Below are 12,106 nucleotides of genomic sequence, written 5' to 3' on the forward strand. Positions count from 1 at the left end.
ATAATAAACCTTTGAGTGTATTTAATCCATTACCCTCATTTTACAAATGAGGTCCACAGAGGTTAAGGAATTTGCCCAAAGTCACACAGATAATAATTAGAAAATCTTAGACTTGAACTCAAGTACTCTGATTCCAAAACCAGCTCTTTCTACTATGGCATATTGGCCCTCAATAATTCATATTACATAAACTGAAATACTGACATTGATTCCATATATCTTTTTGTCAATGCCATTGGCACAGGGTACCATTGTGGTAGAGTGGATAGGGTGCTAGGATTGAAGACAACAACACCTAGATTAAAAATTACCACTGATATTTCCCAGCTATGAGATCCTGGGTATGTCGTCATATCTCCACATGCTCCAGGCAACCAGATAACCTCTATTACATCACATTTTATTAATTTTGTTGTTGTTTCCCCAAAGAGAAACCACTTCACCAGATCCTATCCTCATTTCCAACCATCCCGGGTTCAGCATCTGGGACATGGATCACTTAAATGCTAAGGATTTGGAAAATCAGTCCTTTTTTTACACAATCATTCAAATACATCCAGGTAAAAAAGATGGCAGAGTACGGGCAGCAGCTCAGCTGAACTCTCCCAACATTCCCCTCCAAGCAACTTTAAAATAACACTTCAAATCAAATTCTGAAGTGGGAAAGCCACCAACAGGTCAGGGTGAGATATTTTTCCAGCCCTAGACAACTTAGTAGTTTGTCAGGAGAGGTCTGTGATACTGGGGTACGGGTCAGCCAAGCACAGTGCACACCAAAGCAATACCAGCAGCAGGCCTTGGAGGCAGCTGCCCTAGAGAATGTGGCAGCTTTGGGAGCTCTCAGCCCAGAGATATTATAAGGCAGTCAGACAACTGGTTGGAAAGATATTACAAGGGACCCTTTCCTAGCACTGGGTACAATATGTTGTCACATTGCCTCTATACAGCTTGGGGGAGGGATTGTTGGGGGGAGGAGGGTTAAAGAAACCACTAGTGCTTGAAGCCACAAGAGAGGAAGAAACCTAGTTACACTTCCAGGGCCAAAGGAAACAATAGCAATCCACATAAATTATCAGCATTTCTATATATTATCAACAAATCCAGCAGGAAGAAATATAAAGAAAAATTCCTTTTAAAATAACTGCAGCCGATATAAAACACTTGGGAGTCTACTGGCCAAGATAAGCCCAAGGACAACATGAACACAATCACAAGACACTTTTCACACAAATACAGATCTATACAACTGTAGAAATACTAATTGTGCACAAGTAGACCAAGCCAATATGATTCTACATAAACTAACTGATTGATTCAGTGCCTTACCAACCAAATTACCAAAAGATTATTTTGTAGAGGTAGAAAAAATAATAAAATGTATCTGGAAAAACAATAGGTCAAGAACAGGCATAGGGAACCTGTGGCCTTGAGGCCACATGTGGCATTCTAGGTCCTCAGGTGTGGCCTTTAGTCTGAGTCCAAGTTTTACATAACAAATCTTTTTATTAGGGGGATTTGTTCTGTGAAGTTTGGATTCAATCAAAAGGCTGCACTTGAGGACCTAGAAGGCCACAAGTGGCCTACAATTTTCCCACCCCTGGTTAAGAATGTTAAAAGAATCAATGAAAAAGATATGAAGGAAGGTAGCCTAGCAGCTCCAGATCTCAAACTGTATTACAAAGCAGTCATCATGAAAACAATCTGGTACTGGCTAAGAAATAGAGTAGCGGATCAATGGAATAGACCATGTATAAAATATACAGTATTAAATGACCATAGTAATCTAGCATTTGATGAATCCAAAGATCCAAGCTTTTGGGACAAAAACTCACTATCTGACAAAAACTGCTGGGAAAATTAAAAATCAGTTTGGAAGAAACTAGGTATAGATCAACATCTCACACTCTATACCAAGATAAGGTCAAAATGGATACATGATTTAGAATCAAAGGGTGATATCATAAGCAACGAAGAGGAGCATGGAAAATTTTACCTGTTAGATCTGTGGACAAGAGAAGAATTTGTGACCGAACAAGAGACAGAGAGGATCACAGAAGTAAAATGGATAATTTTGATTACATTAAATTAAAAGGGTTTTTTGCAGTCAAGATTAGAAGGAAAGCAGGAAACTGGGGGAAATTTTTACCACAAGTTTCTCTGATAAAGGCCTCATTTCTCAATATATAGAGAACTGGGACAAATCTATAATGTGAGTCATTTCCCAACTGGTAAATGGTCAAAGGATATGAATAGGCAGTTTTCAGAAGAAGAAATCAAAGTTATGTATAGTAATATGAAAAATTTCTCTAAATCACTACTGATTAGAGAAATGCAAATCAAAACAACTCTGAGGCACTACCTCACACCTATTAGGTTGATTAATATGACAGAAAAGAAAAAGGACAAATGGTAGGGGAGAGGTGGAAAAATCGAGACATTGACACATTCTTGGTGGAGCTGTGAACTGATTCAACCATTCTGGAGAGAAATTAGGAACTATGCACAATGGGCTAGAAAACTGCATATACCCTTTGACCCAGTAATACCACTACTAGGTCTATATCCCAAAGAGATCAAAGAAAAGAAAAAAAGAGCCAGTTTGTACAAAAATATTTGTGGCAGCTCTTTTTGTGGTGGGGAAGCTTTGGAAATTGATGGGATGCCATCAACTGATGAATGACTGAACGTATTGTAATATGTGATTGTGAGGGAATGTTGTTTAGTCATTTTTCAATCCTGTTTGATTCTTCATGACCCCTTTTGGGGTGTTCTTGGTAAAGATACTAGTGTGATTTGCCATTTCCTTTTCCAGCTCATTTTACAGATGAGGAAATTGAGGCAAACAAGTTTAGGTGACTTGCCTAAGATCACACAGCTAATAAATGTCCAAGACTGTATTTGAACTCAGGAAAACTATTCTGTCTGATTTCAAGCCCTGCACTCCATCTACTTTACCACCTAACTGCTATAAAATAATGAGCAGGATGGTTTCAGAAAAACCTGGGAAGGTTTCTATGAACTCATGCAAAGTGAAGTGAGCCAAACCAGGAGAACGTCGTATAGCAATATTGTAATGATGATTAACTGTGATCGACTTAGTTATTCTCATCAATACAGTGAATGAAGACAATTCTGAAAGACTTATGATGAAAATGCTATCCACCTCCAGAGGCAGACCTGATGGAGTCTGAATGCATAATTTTTTCATTTTATTTTTATTTGTTTTGCAATGTTGCTATTATGGAAATATATTTTGAATGGTTTCAGATGCATAATTGCCATGCCATTTTTTGCCTTTCAATAGGTTTGGAGTGGGGAGGGTTGGGAGGACCAGACTGGATTTGGAATTTAAAAAAAAATAAATGAATGTTTTAAATAAATAAATAATAAGTTGGAAAATAAAATATTGCCCAAAGTGGCTACAGGAAGAAAAAACCCACAATCAAGGGGCTGGGGTTGGGGGGGGGGGAAGGAATGGGCAACAAAAACCCTAGGGCTTTAAGAGCTCACTGCTAAAATCCTAGAGCTGATTTTACACAATAATTGCACAAAAAGACTTTCAGGTGTGTACCAGATCAATCAACCTGAGGATGAATTAAGTTAAACTGCTCCAGGACTGATCCAGAGCTTTTCTGTTTGCAACAGTTCTGGCCAACATTGGGGAAACGCTGGGGGAGGGCAGGTGTTAACTCGAGCCTCCCCAATTTCACGAACATCCTGGCATGCAACACTGTGATATCTACCTCACGCAACTTTCTAGGAATTATCTACTAATCATGGGTGAACTACATTACTGTATTGGTGGAGAGAGATGATAACATGCTGAAATTACAAATCCTTCATATGCTAAAAGAATACCAAAGGCATTTCAGTGGGCAAAATGATTTTGAGTTTTGATTTCCATGGTGCCAATTTGTTTATGTGAAACCTATGTCTTCCAATTTCTAAAAAACAAAATTAGATTATGATATATATTCATCAAACCTTAAAAATATTTGACTGTATTACTTATGAGTTCTATGAAAAAAGGGCCGTTGTGTTTCTTTTCTATTCTGTCAAATGTATAACTGTTAGCGATCTCTTCAATAATTTAGATAAGAAGCAAAATGTAATGCCCTGTTAAATTTCTTAATGGTGCATATTTAAAATTGTCATGAACATTTCTACAATATAACTAATGAGTAAGCAATTAAGGACTAAAATAATGAATGGAATGATTTAAAGATGAGAGTCACATCTGTCTTATTTGGCCTACAGTGATCTTCCTACTGTTTGTAATAAAGTCAGGTTTCAGTCTCTTTGCGATGGCACTTTCCATCACTATGTTTCAGAGAACTTATCCTGTAGATGTTCACCAAAAAAGAGTCACATATCCTAGTAATGCTTACTTGTAGCAATAAGATAGAAGGAGCAAAAGATGTAATGCATTCATGATAGGAGCAATGTTTGCAAGTCCCCCCAAAATTTTAAAACAAACCAAAAAAGAAAAGTTTATAAAATTTAGAATATAGACCATCTATTTTAAATATATTTATCTATAGATACAGACACACACATGTATACACATATAAATCACAGGAGGATTTAAAGAGCACTTACTAACCTATTCATTAATCGATCTCTACTGCTTCAGTTAAACACTATAATGGATGATATCTAGTGACAATAGGGATTTACCTTAGATATTAGGATTTTTCAAAAGGCCAACAATAATAGAGCAGGAGAAATGTCAAAGGGAAATTATGAAGCTAAATTACAGTCCTAGAAAATCCTTGTCAGCCTTTGACATTTGTATATTAAAAAATATGTTACACATGAAAAATCTGCTTTATGATGAAAATGTACAAAATCTTTTCTGAAATGTGGCCAACTTTATTGGCTCAAACAACACTTAAGCCCATATGATTGATTCTACCATCACCCAGCTGTGTCAACATTCGGAAAATAAATCAACTCCTACCCAGACCCCCCAAAATATACACACTCAGAGTGCCATCCTGAAATTAAACTTGGTCATGGATTATCTTTTCATTTCTATGTTCAAGTATATTTGACAAAAAGTTTATAAATCTCCACCTTTCGTTCTTTACCCCCTACCTGAACGTATCTTCAGAGGAATTTTGATCAATTTAAAATGGCTTGCCTTTTAATGGAGGCTGCTGGCTCTGGAAAGTGAGGAAACTCCTTTGAGGATCATCCTTGCATTTTTTCTCTCTTTAAGCTGAAAAAAGGCACTAAAAATGAAGCAGGTGAAGACCCAATTCATTGACACCCATAGGGAGGCTTTGGTCTCTGAAATTTACTGACACCCAGCAGGAAGTCTTTACCTGGAAATACCCTTAAAGTGTGAAAAAGAAAATTCTCAATAGCCTATTTTGACCAGAACTTGAAATCAAGAGGTTGTTTTGATTGTTAAGATACAAAAAAGCTGGAAATTTAGGACTCACAATCAAAAATTGTACGAAAATTATTTTTTTGCAAAATAAATAAGCATTTGGCACAACAATATTCCTTGAAACCAAAGACCATTTGACTTATAATGGTTGCCCTTTGATGATTTTTAGATAGTCCCCATCCAAATAAGAACCACATGAAAGTTTAGCCCTTTTAAACATGAATAACTGACTTGACCTTCTGCATGTGGGTCTACAATGAAAATGAATGTATTTGAGGAATGAACTGAGGTTAAAATTTCTGATTTTTTAGTGTCTTTGCTAGTTTCTTTTCTTTGTCTCTCTCTCTCATTTGAAGGAATTCAATTTAATACATTTTATTAAGTTCCTACTATATGTAAGATGCTGTGTTACATGCTAAGAAAATGAATATAACAAGCAAAACCGGTTTGTCGCTAAAGTAACATATCCTTAATTCATTATGTCCAGAACAGAATCTTTCTCCCCCAACCCATTGAACGTCTCTATTTCTGTTGAGAGCAATGCAATTCCTTCCATTCTCTCTGGTTCATAACCTCATTGTTATCCACAATTCTTCACTCTTCCTCACTACCACCACCACCTCCATATGAAATAAGTTGCCAAATCTTGCCACTTCTTCCTTTAACAGACCCCTCCAAAAACCACTACTTTGTATCAGGCCCTCACCATTACTACTGTAACAGCTTCCTGGTTTGTCTCAAAATGTGTATATTTTGGGGGGTGTGGGTAGGAGTTGATTTATGTCTCAAATCTCGACCGAGTATAAATGATCCTCCACGCAGATGCCCAAGAGATATTCCTCAAATACAGATCTGATTATGTCAGTCTGACTAAAACTCCATTGGCTCCCTATTAACTCTAGATAAAGGTAAACTCCTCAGTATGGCTTTTAAAGCCCTTCACAAGCAATCTCCAACCTGTTTATTCTTTGGAGCTTCATTATACATTACTTTGCTTCTTACATGGTAGCCTAGCCTTCTCTTTTTCTTATACACATCACTTTAGCTCTGAGTCTTTGGAGTGGCTTTCTCCCATGCCTTGAATGTATTCTACTGCTCACTTCTGCCTAAGAAGGAGAATAACTAGTATTTTATAGTGCTTTATGGTTTTCAAACTACTTAACAAATGTGATCTTATTTTACCCTTACACCCTGAAAGGTAGGTGCTTTTGTTATCTCCATCTTAAGGATGAGGGAACTGTGGCTAACAGACGTTAGATGACTCTCCACACATCACACAGCTAGTAAATTTGTGAAGCTAAATTTGAGCTCAGGTCTTCTTGACTTCAGGGCCAGCATTATCCACTAAGTTGGGAGCAGATTATGGAGGAAAATCAGGAAAATGCCTGATGGAAGATTTGTATTTTATCCTAAGGGTTTTAGGGAAACACTGAAAGCTTTCAAACAAGGAAATGGTAAAAGAAGCTAGAGACCTAATGATTAAGTAGGAACGCTTACTAGGGATGAGGAGGCTGAGAGAGAGAGACAGACAGTCAGACACACAGACACACAGACAGAGACAGAGACACAGGGAAAGAGAAAGAGACATAGACAGAGACAGAGGGAGACAAAGACAGAGAGAGACACGGGAGGCAGCGAGATAGGGAGATGGGGAGACGAGGAGACCGAGCATGGGATGGAGAGAGAGACAGAAAGAATGAGGAAGAGAAAGAAAGTGTAGGTGAAAGAGAGGGTGAGGGAGGGAGGGAAAGGATCAGAGAGAAAGAGAAGGGGGGAGGGAAAGAGACGGAGGAAGACAGAGAAAATGAGAGAAAAAATTCAGAGAGAAAGAAAGAAACAGAGATGGAGGGAGAAAGAGTGCTGGAGTGAGAGAAAGTGGGGAGGGAGGGAGGAAGGGAGAGAGAGGGAGAGAGAACCTTGGATTATATAATAAGAGAATGTGTTCAGGCTAGAAGGCCTAGGAAGGTGATCCTAAATCACCTCTGGAGTGTTCTAAAGTAAAAGATTCCAATTTCAGGGAAGGTAAAGTAGAGAACAACATGCTACAGCATTATCGCCAGGCCTAAATGATCAAAAAGGCCACAGTAAGCTTGAGGAACTTCAGTTAAAAATTAAGTTCAAAGGCTCAGATAACAGCATCCTGATATGAAGTAATTTTCATTCCTATATACTTCTAATTAATCTTACCCTGGTGGCTTATTTATGAATTGATCTACTTCCTCTATCCTTGTGAATAAACCCTAGAAATTGTACTTCAGTGGTCTGTACTATGTGGAAGACAGGTAGGTGTAAGGCAACCAGACAAAGTGGCTGAAATAGAAGGGTGGCAGGTGGGTCAGGTCTCTTAACTCAGGAACCCAATCAGGTTCACGTACCAAGAGAATCAGACTGGTTTAGAAAGTAGTAATGGGTGAATCATTTTGTAGTCAATAGGAAATCATTGGACATCACTCCTACTCCCATACTCTACAATCCAGCCACACTGCCTTCTCTGCTCCTCACTCGACACTCCATCTTCTGTCTTTGTACTTTTGCTTCAGAAATACTTGGAATGATATCCTTTCTTTCCTCTACGTCACAGAGTTCCTTTAAGACATACTTCAAGAACCATCTTCAGCAAAAATCCTTTCCTAATGCCCCCCAACTGATAGTACCCTTCCTCCCAAACCATCTTGGATTTGACTACAATGTATGCATATATGTTTTTATTCAGTTTATATTTCTGTTGAATATCAATCAGTAAACGTTTATTAAGCACCTACTACGTGGCAGGCACTGTGTTAAATGCTGGAAATTCAAAAAGAGGCAAAAAAAACAGCCCTTCCCTTCAAGGAACTTATAATCTAATGAAGAACACAACAAGAAAACAAATATATACAAAGCAAGCTATATACAAGATAAAAAGGGAAGAAAAATTAAGAGGCAGTAGCCACCATAATTAAGAGGAATTGGGGAAAACTTCTAGTAAAAGACAGAATTTCAGTTGCAACTTAAAGGAATCTAGGGAAGTGAGTAGTTGGAGGGGATTCTAGGCATGGGGGACAGCCAGAGAAAATTCTTGAAGCCAAGAGAACGAGTGTCTGGTATATGGAATGGCCAGGAGCCCAGAGTCACTGGATTGAAGACTGCATGCTAGGGAAAAAGGTGCAAGAAGACTGGAAAGGTGGTGGGGTATGACAGGTTATGAAGGGCTTTGAATGACAAACAGAGCTTTTTGTATATGATCCCAGCAGTAATAGGGAGCCACTGGAGTTTATTGAGTAGGGGGTTAATGTGATCAGACCTACAATTTAGGAAAATCACTTAGGGTGGCTAAACAGAAGATGAATTGAAGTGGGAAGAGAATCGAGGCAGAACATATATTTTATATATGATTGCAACTCCTCCCTTCGAATAAGGAAAGCTGGTTAGAGCATTGGGTTGAAGTCAGGAAGACCTGAGTTTGAAACAAGCATCAGACACTATGTGTGCAACCTTGGTCAAGTCACTTAACCTCTATCTGTTTCAGTTTCCTCAACTATAAAATGAAGATAATAACAGCACCTTTCTCACAAGGTTGTTGTGAGGATCAAGAAATATTTGTCAAAAGTACTTGGTACAGTGCCTGGCACTTAGTAGATTATTTGCTTCTCCTTCCCATCCCTTTTTATTGTTTGTACTTGTATCCTCAGCACCTAGCCTGGCACATAGTAGATGCTTTAAAAAAAAACATATGTGTTGATTGTTGTTAGGAGAATGGATTGAACAGACTCAGAATTTTTTTTTCCTAGAGAAACTTGGACGGGACATGGTAGCTGCCTTGAAGTACTGCAATCAAAGGTCAGAACTACGAAAGAAAGATTTAAGTTAATTTTCTGAAGAAATTGCTAACTGCTCAAATGTGCAACAAGCTGCCTCAGTAAATATTATAATGCACCCCTCTTCACTAGAGTTCTTCAAGTATGAGGTGGACTAGATGGCCACCAATGTCCCTTTTAGCTCAGAGATTCTGTGTTAAAAATCATTAAGATAGTGATGGTTTACCACTAGGAACCAAGAAGGGTACCAATCCTTGTTCCCTAATGTGGAATATTTCAAAAGTAATATTTTAGAGGTTAACATGCTACATTCTGAGGTTGTGACATCCTTGTTCCTTAATGTTAGTCTTTCACATTGTATATTTCAAAAATACTATTTTAGAGAACATTCTGAGGTTGAGACATCCAGATAGGATGAAAATCCGGACTAGAAACATACAGCACTGTTGTTAAAAGGATTACACAATGTAACTTATGAAGTTCGAAGATAACACCAGTACTTCAATGTAGGGCATGATGCAGGCTCTACTTTACTTGTATCCACATCTGAGCCCTACCATCTGTCACCTGGAAGCAGCAGGATAATGTTACCTCAGGCCTGGTTTATCAAACTTTCACATATTGGGCCAACCATTAATCCAGCATAAAACATGATTTATTTCTTCACATCCTTTTTGTTGTTGTTGTTGTCAGTTGATCATCCTTAAGCCCATCACAGTCCTGCCAGACTTTCCATCTGCATGTTCCAGAGGAAGGATGCAATACTGGCTCAGGCTCTCTGGCATCACTTTCCCCCAGGCCCTCATGATCTAGTGAGTTTCAACCACGGGTGTCAGAGAGGTCAGTCTGCATAATATGAAGCTAAAAATAGGGAGTGGCCCAGCAAGACTATTCAAAGAAAACAACCTACACCACTGAAATATTAGTGTGACCAAGATAAAGTTTTAGCACTTAGGCTATAGCTGAAAATAAGCTTCTAGCAGATACTGGTCTAGAGCTCTGTTGACATGTTCTGTAAATGTGAAACCCTCATTTTGTCAGCCTTACACTGTTAACTGACAAAGAAAGATAGCCTTATTCACTGCAATGCAGCTGTTTCCCATCTATTGTTTGCTTCTACCATAATTCTCTATTCTACTTTTCCTGGTAAAAGCATGAAGGCTAGCTGCATCAGGGGCAACAGTTGTACATGCAAAATATCTTTGTCATAAATGAACTTATTTTATGCTCAATTCCATGAAGGAGACTCAGAGAATTTATTTGAGAAAGGTACAAATAGATCAGTCAGTCAAGAAGCATTTATTAAAAGTACTTACAACCCTCCAGGCACCGTGCTAAGCCCAGGTAGTACAAAGAAAGGCCAAAAACAAAAAAGATTCCTGCCCTCCAGGAGCTCCCATTTTGGTGGGGGAATGTGGTGGAGGCAATATGCAAATAACTATGTACATGTAAGACACATATAGAGGAAATGGGATATAATATCAAAGGAAAGACACTTGCATGTCTTTCATGCAAGAGGGCAAGAGTGGAGGGAAATAATGTGAGAAAGGCATTCTGGGGGCTTTGATATGAGTCTTAATGGAAACCTAGGAGTCAACAGTAAAAAGAGAGAGAGAGAGAGAGCATACTGGCCATGGGGGGACAGCCATGGAACTGAAAGATGGAGTATTGTATGTAAAAAAGCCAATCTAGCTGGATCTCATAGTATGTGGAGTCAAGTAAAGTATAAGATTACTAAAAAAAAATACCAATGGGGCCAAATTGTGGATGTCTTTAAGTATTATGTTTAATCCTGGAAGTATTGGGAAGCCACTGAAGTTTATTGTGTATACACATAACACACATGTGTCTGTGTATTTGTGTGTTCATGTATATATACATGCTTACACTTTGTCTCTATATACATATACACATACGTATACATACACGTGTGTGTATACATATATATTATATACGTGTGTATGTGTGTGTGTGTGAGAGAGAGAGAGACAGAGACAGAGAGAGAGACAGAGAGAGACAGAATGTAAGACTCATCCTGAAATTGTGAATCTGCATGACTGGGAGGATGGTTATGCCTGGAAAAGTAATAGAAAACTAGAGAAGGGAGATTTTGGGGAGGCTGAAAGATAATAAATTCTGCTTTGCACTTGTTCCATTTGAGATGCCTATGGAAAATTCAGCTTGAGCTATCTCAAAGGTAATAGGTGATATGAATCTTAATGTCAGAAGAGAGATTAAGGCTGGATATATAGATCTGGGAATCATTTACAAAGATAATAATTAAGCCAATGGCAGTTGATGAGATTTCTGAGATAGTATAGAGAGTAAAGAAAAGGCCAAGGACAGACCCTTAAATCATACCTATAATTAGTGAGTGTCATCTGGATGAAGGTCAAGCAGAAAAGATTAAGAGGTGGTCAAAGGGGAGATTCAATAAAGAGTAATGTCACAAAAAACCTGGAGAGATTGAGTACACAGGAAGAGGTGGTGATTGACAGTATTAAAGGTTGAAGTCTAGAAGGATAAGGAATGAGAAAAACCCATTAAATTTGGTAAATAAGACATCTGTTATGAGTTTGGAGAGGGCAGTTTCAGTTGAAGGATTAGAGAGGATCCCAAAATTGGAGGGGGTTTGGGAATAAGAGGAGAGGAAGCAGAGACACAGAGTACAGACCGAATTCTTTAAAAAAAAAAGTTAAAAAGGCAATAGTTAACAGGGAAGGTAGAATTACATTTGTTTTTGTTTTTTTTAATCTTAAGTAAAGACGTCAGTATGTTTGTAGGCATCTAGGAAGAAGTGAATAGATATGCAGAAACTGAAGATTAGAGAAAGAATAGGGATGATAGTGGAGGCAATCTGCTAGGGAATAAAAGAGAAGATGGGATTAAAGACACATGTAGAGAGATTTTCTGG

Source organism: Trichosurus vulpecula, chromosome 1 (assembly GCF_011100635.1).
Source record: "Trichosurus vulpecula isolate mTriVul1 chromosome 1, mTriVul1.pri, whole genome shotgun sequence".
Lineage (NCBI taxonomy): Eukaryota > Metazoa > Chordata > Mammalia > Diprotodontia > Phalangeridae > Trichosurus > Trichosurus vulpecula.